Genomic DNA, 8,197 nt, shown 5'->3' on the forward strand with positions numbered 1-8,197 from the left:
TGATTTTAACGATTACATAACAATTTATACCAGCGAGTAATATTTTTTTTTGTTAACATGATCTTATATCAGCCTATATTATTTTTTTTTTATGAAGTATATACAAACTATATATAATTTCTGTGCCGAATATGATAGAACAGAAAAATAAAATCATTTTTCTCTCTTTTTCTTCTTATTTTTCTCTTCTTCTCCGAATATTTTAACAAAAAATCTAAGGAAAAGAAAGATCCGAGGACCATCCTTCAGCCTGTTCTGTTGCTCAGAAGATGAAACCACCAGTCATCTATTCATTTCCTGCAGCTTTACTAAGATGGTGTAGCATCGAACCACCCAAAAAACTTCACATCTACTCTCTCTCCCAAACACCATCATGGACATGTGGATAGAATGGAGGGGGAAACTACCGACGAGCACATCAAAACTAGCATCGGATAGCTTAGCTACGGTTGTTTGTTGGTCCATATGGAAAGAACGGACTGCGAAGCTGTTTTGATTCGAAGCACGAGCACAGATCAAGGTATACCACGAATACATCTTCCTCCTTGGCAACTGGATCTCATACCATCAAGGGAAAGCTAAACACGTCATTGGCGAAATGGTCTCAACCCTGAAGGAAGTAGTATAAACGAGAAACCAGCCAAAAGGAAAAGAAAGTTCTGTCCTGAAGGAAGAAGGAAAACAAGGTTTACTAAAAGACAAGAAAAACAGACAATTCTCCAGCTTTAATTGTTTTGGTGAACGGCGAGGCCTGAGTTTAATAACTCGAGGGGTCAATGGGGACAAAAATTTCAGCCAACCCAGACCAGGCTGGAATACACCTTGTAACTTTCCTGTACATATATAATTTTTTCTAATAAATTTTGGGCGGTAAATCCTCTCGTTTGTGTCACAAAAAAAAAAAAAACTTGAAACTACCACATATTTGTAAGGGATAATAAGGCTTTTAGGTTGCCTTACTACTTCTCAATTAATTAAGTACCAGTGGTTTTACATGATGTTCAAAGGTTTAAACTATTGACATACCCGTCTCAACATGCAATATGTCATTGTGGGTATCATGTGCCATCCCGCCTTCGCATATCCAAATATTTTCCTTTGTCCAGCACTTCACACCATGCACAATGCCATATTTTTTTCTGGTGAAATACCCAATATTATATCTTTAAAATTGAATAAATGCTTCTTTCTTCCGTCCATTTATTGATCCAATCCAATAACTGTTTCAACTTTATAACTAGTCATTACCTTTTCAGATAATATCCCTTAACACTGTATATGTAGGCATTTGAATCTCGGCTGCAAGCATGTATAGGAAAGGAGGATCCATATACCAGATTTTGAAGTTATATAAATGTACAAATACAAGAGGTTATGTGGAATTTTCTATCATTAACACCCAATTTGGCGCATCAAAACTCATCTTTCAGAGCTTCTTCAATCAATCATAACAATGTTTCAATCTTCTTCTTAATGTGGGATTTCGACCCTTTTGCTCAAACATTTTCGAGTTTTACTCAAACTTGCAAACTTGCTTGTGAACAATTCCGATTACTTGTTGACTTTCCCTTATGTTTTGAACAGATTTCAAGCTTTTTGGAGCATGTTAGAAGAATTAAAAATATAGAGTTCGGTGCACCTTCTTTGGTCATAGGGACCTCGATACACCTGCAAATTAACTGTTTGACCCACGTAATGGTTTGAACTTCTTCGTTCACTTTTTTAAGTTATCTGTTCTTCACTGTGCATGATGAGATGCCCACTTTATCTTTCTCCACCTCGTCATAAGTTTATACCCCTGCGCCCCCCTGTCCCCAATCCTCTTCCCATGTAGCTTCCTGCTCCTCCTGTTCCTACCTGATCCTCCCCATGAGCCTCCATGGGAAGCTATGCCTTCACTCCATCACCCTAATTTCCAGTGAATCCCTCATCACTCTTTTAACAAAACTACCCTATATCTAGCTAGATTTTCTCCTATTCTTTTCTCTTCTTTTTTGTTTTGGTTTACAAAAGCTGTCTTTGTACGTCCTTTACCATGCTTCACTTTCAACCATCCAACCAGCCTCTTTGCTCCCAATTACTGTCCATAAATCATCCACCTTATAATTCTTTTAATTAGTTGTAAAATTATTTTGGCAGTGGAGGACAATAGAGGCGTCTGAGAATGAAGAATGTTCTTCTTTTTTACTGAAAAAAAGGAATCTCAAGCCAAATAGCAGGCGAATGTAAAATTTGGACTGAAAAAAAATTACTTCTATCTACCCAAATTCATATTGACCGCCTTCAACTACGGTATGCCTGTGAAAGGAATTAATGGCTAGCTTACCGAAAAAAGGAATTGAAACACCTTCAACTATTTTCCTTTTTTCCTTTTAACAAGTATTGTAATAAGCGCATGCCTTAAATTCTACTTGTGATTTCCATCAAAAAGGATAAATTCTAGTTTGTGATGATAATTGAAATTATGGTACTCTAATTCAAAATGCAATTGAATGTGCATCTAATTTTAAGTCCTCCGTAAACCTAATTATCTATTTTTCTGGTTTACCAAGAACTTTATTGGATGTTATGAAATATTATAATGTATTGCAGATAATTTCCATAAAAAAGAAGTGTTGAAGTAAAGTTATAGGTCAGTTAAAGTTAAAACTTGCTGCAAAATCCAGTTGACTTTGTGCTTATAAATTTAAATCTTCCATGAACCTAATTATCTGGTTGACCATGAACTTTATTGGATGTTGCGAAGTATTATAATTATCTGGTTTACCATGAACTTTATTGAAGGTAATTTTCATCAAAAGAAGTGTTGAAGTAATAAGAGTTATAAGTCAACTAAAGTTAAAACTTAACTGTTTGTCGGAGTTATTAATGTTGGTGTACGCATACTGGATCAAAGAAACGAACTGCAAGTCTTGGTTGCACGTATAGCTTCTGGCTTATCTAAGATGGTCCTTTCCCAAGCATCTCATTTCCCATTGTTTTTATTAGAGTTTGATGTTAGCTCCTGACTTTATCAAGCTGCTGCTTCTTCCTCGCAAAAGTGATGGATATTAGATGATGATAACTTGAAAGAGGAAGGTGATAAGCTGAAAAGTTTTTTAAGCTGCTTGAGAATTTTTATAATAACGACTGGTCATTGCTTTTTTTTACTTGACAGACCACATTTAAATCATATATATTTCAGTTGGTTTCCTCTAGAAGAAACACAAAGCGCATAATCTTATGTGCTCTGGATATTCTCCTGTCTCGCACATCTTTGATGGTACATATTTATAATATTTCTGATCAGCCTGGTGGTTTGGATACTCTTTTATCACAAAAGTGCATTGGATCAAATTTTATTCTGGTGTCAAGAAGTCTCCTGATTTTGATTTAGAGGAGATGACGTGGAGTCCAAGACAAGAATAAATAGTAAAAGAATAACATCTTTAGAAGTTCTTCTCATTATTATGTTCTAATGAACTCACAGCCGGATTACCTACTTTTGATGGTGATGGTTATTATGGCTAACACACCAAATGTTTCTACCGAAAAATATCTTTTGAACTTTAGAATATTAATCATAAATAATAATATACTAAGATTTAGAATCACAATAACACCGTATTTTAAGTTTGAGAGATATACCCGCGGATGATATATTGAATATGATTCTTCAATTACCTAAAATAATAGCAGCTAGATATTCCCTTATTTGCTCCTCACAAAAAATAGCTGTCAATGGGACAAACTATGAACCATTTGGTAAGGAGAGGGGGACCTAGCCTTTATATAGGAAACATAAGAAGCCTTCCCATTAAGGGCTCCAAACTCTAAATAGGTTTTCTGGCCTGCATAACAAAATTACCACAACAAATAGGACACAATTCTATACACCCAAGGTGCACCAAAGCCTATAAAACAAAGTGAGCACACATCATATTGGGTTTAACCATAGTACTATTATGAGCCATACGTCTAACCTATTTTATAAAATAAAAAATACGCAATCAGTGGAAGCCCATATTTTAAAATTATTCTAACATTCTTCCACTTGGGCGAATACGGATTGCCATATTAATTTAAAAAACTTTATTTTAAAAACGACTCTGGGGTTAGACTAGATAGGTGGCCACATATATAACTCAAATGATAATCACCTTAGATAGATGATCCGGCCCAACAAGAACATCAATATCGAACATGGAAATTATTACATCATTTAATCAATGTAAGATCTAGTGGATAGAGGATTCGTAAAACAGGCAAAGGATTTGTAAAATGGGGAGAAGATGAAGGATGTCTGCGGGAGAAGGAAAAATAGAGTTTTTTTTTTTTGAAGCAACCAGTGGCTGCCTGCAGCCACCATGTTGGCCACCACCCATGGCCGGTGACCCCCATCCCCAGGTCATCGGTTGGCCTGTGGAGTCACCGAGCTCGATTGTGGGGTGGCCGGGCTCATGGGGTCATCGCGAGCCCCCACGACGTGCAAGGAAGGCAGCCATGGAACCGCGGCCGTGGGGTGATCTTTTGGGCAATGATGTCCTCCCGTGAAACGCGGGAGCCACCTCGGCTTCCTTTCGCCGCCTCGTACGGCAAAGAGGCACCGACCGGCGGCGAGGAAGACCCCATGCCATCCTTCATCTTCTTCTTCCTTCCCCTGAATAGAGGATTTATGCAGAAGATCCATTCACCATATATCACCAATGTATAAAATTAATTCGTAAATCCAGATAAAATAATAATTGTGTATGAAGGATTCTAATCCTAGCATGGAGGCTTTGATACCAATTGTTAATCATAAACTATAACATGCTAAGATTTAGAATCACAGTAACACCGTATTCAAGTTTGAGAGATATACTTGTGGAAGACATATTAAATGCGATTCTTTAATCACCTAGTATAATAGTAGATGGATCTTTCCTTCCTTGCTCCTCATAAAAGATAGTCGTCAATGAGGCAAGCTATGAACTATATAGAGAGAAGAGGGGGATCTAGCCTTTATATAGGAAACATAAGGGAGCCTTCCCATTAAGGGCCCCAAACTCTAATTGGGTTTTTTGACCTACATACCAAAATTACCACAACAAATAGGACTCATGAATTCTATACATCTAAAGATCACCAAAGCCTATAAAACAAAGTGATTACACATCATATTGGGCTTAACCATAGTACCATTATAAGCCATATATCTAACCCGTTTTATAAAACAAAAAATAAGCAATCAATGGAAGCCCATATTTTGAAATTATTCTAACATAGAATGGCACTCAAGAAATTCAGGAGAAGCTTAGCATTACATAATTCTTTTAGGTAGAGATGCGAACATCAGGGTGCAACATTGCTTTGTGTGTATCACCCATGAAGCTTCAAATCCAAACTTGAATAGGATGTAGCAAAAAGTTATATAGAAAATGTAAACTCCTGGAGAAAATATTAATAATTTGAGATGATAAGAAAAACAGACACATTCTAGTAGGCAATGCAGAGACTTTCATTTTGGAAGAGAATATTGGCAAGTCTAACTGGACGATAGCATTTTCTTAATGTTTTTGGAAGGTTGGCTGGATAGAGCAGTAGTGGTAGTTTCACTCATGGCTCTTCGTTGACAGAACCATAGTTATATGGCTTATGTGACTGGTGTCTCATTTAAGCTATGCGTTGGATCTAAGCATCACTTCTCAAAAAAAAAAGAAAAAAAAAAGAAAAAGAAAAAGAAGAAGAAGAAGAAGAAGAAGAAAAGGTCGGATGTAAGCATTAGATTATCAATTATTACCTGGAAGCTTCCAATTGTACATTGATCATTGATATCCACACAATAACTATCATTACATTTGAGCAATAACTATATGCAATAATTTCCTACTAGCTATTGCCATAGACTGACATCTAGAACACGTAGCTTAAAATCTACAGATGCTATAAAGCCTCACATGCAGAACAGTGATGTGTTATGAAAGGCAGTATTGAAAGGCACAATATCCTTGAACTCTTTCAATCTTTTGCAACAAAATCTCTTTACTTATTATTTATCTTATATGTTTTTTATAGACAAAAATAATCACAACTAACAGCACTGCAGTTTGGTTTTTTAAACTGGGCATGCACCATATAGAATTCAAACCTAAAATCTCTAGCTGCCAGGAGTGTGACCACCAGGACAAGCCCTGGTCAAAAATTATATCTTCTGTTTTGGAGCAATTATTATTCTTATTTTTATTTACAATCTTGTTATTTCAAAACAATCCAATACTTTAGTTAATCACAGATTTAACATTGTGAATTAGTAAAATACTTTTTAATTGCAATTCGATAAATTAAATTCCTTATATAGTGTGTGAATTAATTATTTTTTGAGAGGAGTATGAACTGACATTCCAATGTTAAAATTTTGGTCTGATCATCATTGCACTCACAACTTCACCTAATAATCATGTTGAGAAACTTCAATTATGTGCCACAAATGGTTCATATTCAATGCTTGAAATTCTAATGTTAAACCAATTCAATCAATTTAAATTATGTTCCAGAAATGGATAGGTCAAATTTTCTAATATTTTTATCTACACTGGCTCGATATGTGTGTCACAGAGAGAGAGAGCCGATGCACATTCTTTATTTTTGGGTGGTGATTCATATACATGGATGCTTGCACTAGAAACCTTAAGAAATATGATGGCAGTGGAAAGGGTTAGGGGTTTCAAGTCAATTAGATTTCATGTCAAATCTGATCAGTTTTGGATAGAAAATAAGGACTCGGCACTAATAATTTTAACTATTCGTTATGATCTACTATCTCTAAACTACTTATAAACAGAAAAATTAATAATTTGAATATTTCTAGCCTGTACGTCAAATGATCAAAAGATATATTATCTTAGAAAATTTAAACCATCCATTTTTGACCCCTCAATGCATAGACTTAGAACCTCCAAATTATATGACTTTCGGTATATAAAGAGTTTAGATATAGGACATAATATTCAATATATTGGATTGCTAGTGTCGAACTTCCATCATCTGATCAGGACTAACCATATCTTACTTGAAATCTTGCCGACCAGATTCTAGTCCATACATATATATGTATGCATGCATGTTTGGATGATATATATATATATATATATATATATATATATATATATATATATATATATATATATATATATATATATATATATATATATATATGATGAGGATGGCACCAAGGTTTGTGTTAAGGTTAGCGTTTCCATCATACTTTCTAGGAAAAGATATATATGCTGGTTTTTTATATGTGTGCATGCGCGCACATGCGTGCGTGCTTGCACGTGTGTTCCACCAAGTATCAGTTTATTTAAAAATATAATAGAAATGTTCATTCTAACAAGTACCCATTTTTTCAGAAATATAATAGAAATGTAACCAATGTTTGAACCCCAAACCTCTCCTCGGCGCACGCACTTGGGGATGGGTTCCAACTAATGAACCCTATTTCTTCTTTTTTTTAATTTTTGGAAGTAGATGGTGGTTATATGTTTATATGTTGTTTGCTTATTTGTTTGTCGGTTTCTTTCTGGGGCCACTAGAATATAGTCACCGAGCTGATCAGGCTCCGGTTGGAAGTGGTTTGTCCACGCTTTGCTTATAAAAGTTACTTAGGAAGCCAGTCAACTACGCCAAAGGAGCTTCGAGGGAGAATATCTAAACAGTCAGCAACGTATATTTCAAAGTTAAATTTTGCTCGATTCTCTCACGCAATAACATACAAGATTGAAGGTTCAGATGAGTAGGTAGCTAACGTGCATACATATCGCTTTTTTCCATCTTATTCACCAAGAGGTAGTAGTCTTATACAGGATATTCCATAACTCCTCTCCGAAACCCACCAGATATAAACTCATGACTGAGAGAATAAGTTCAACATCCCTTAAAATCCTCAAATAAACAGACTTAAGCGAAATCATGTTGATGCGAAAATGGTATATTTTGAAAAGTCTAGAATCAAACACCTGGCCACTTTTCACTCAGAAGGAAAGAAAAAAAACAACTCACCTGGCCACTGCAAATGCTCGCTTTAATACCAAACACTTAAAACCAAGGATTTCATGTCCTCGCAGTGCGAGAACTTAACGTGAAAACTGTCCCGTTGCTACAGGAGCTGGAACTCTGAACGACAGTGGGACACCCGTACGTGTGTTAATGAACCAGGCCGGTTCCGAGCCCGGTTTGG

This window comes from Phoenix dactylifera, chromosome 12, assembly GCF_051530095.1.
Source record: "Phoenix dactylifera cultivar Ajwa chromosome 12, Ajwa_hap1_PhDact_Kaust_v1.1, whole genome shotgun sequence".
In the NCBI taxonomy this organism is placed as follows: Eukaryota; Viridiplantae; Streptophyta; class Magnoliopsida; order Arecales; family Arecaceae; genus Phoenix; species Phoenix dactylifera.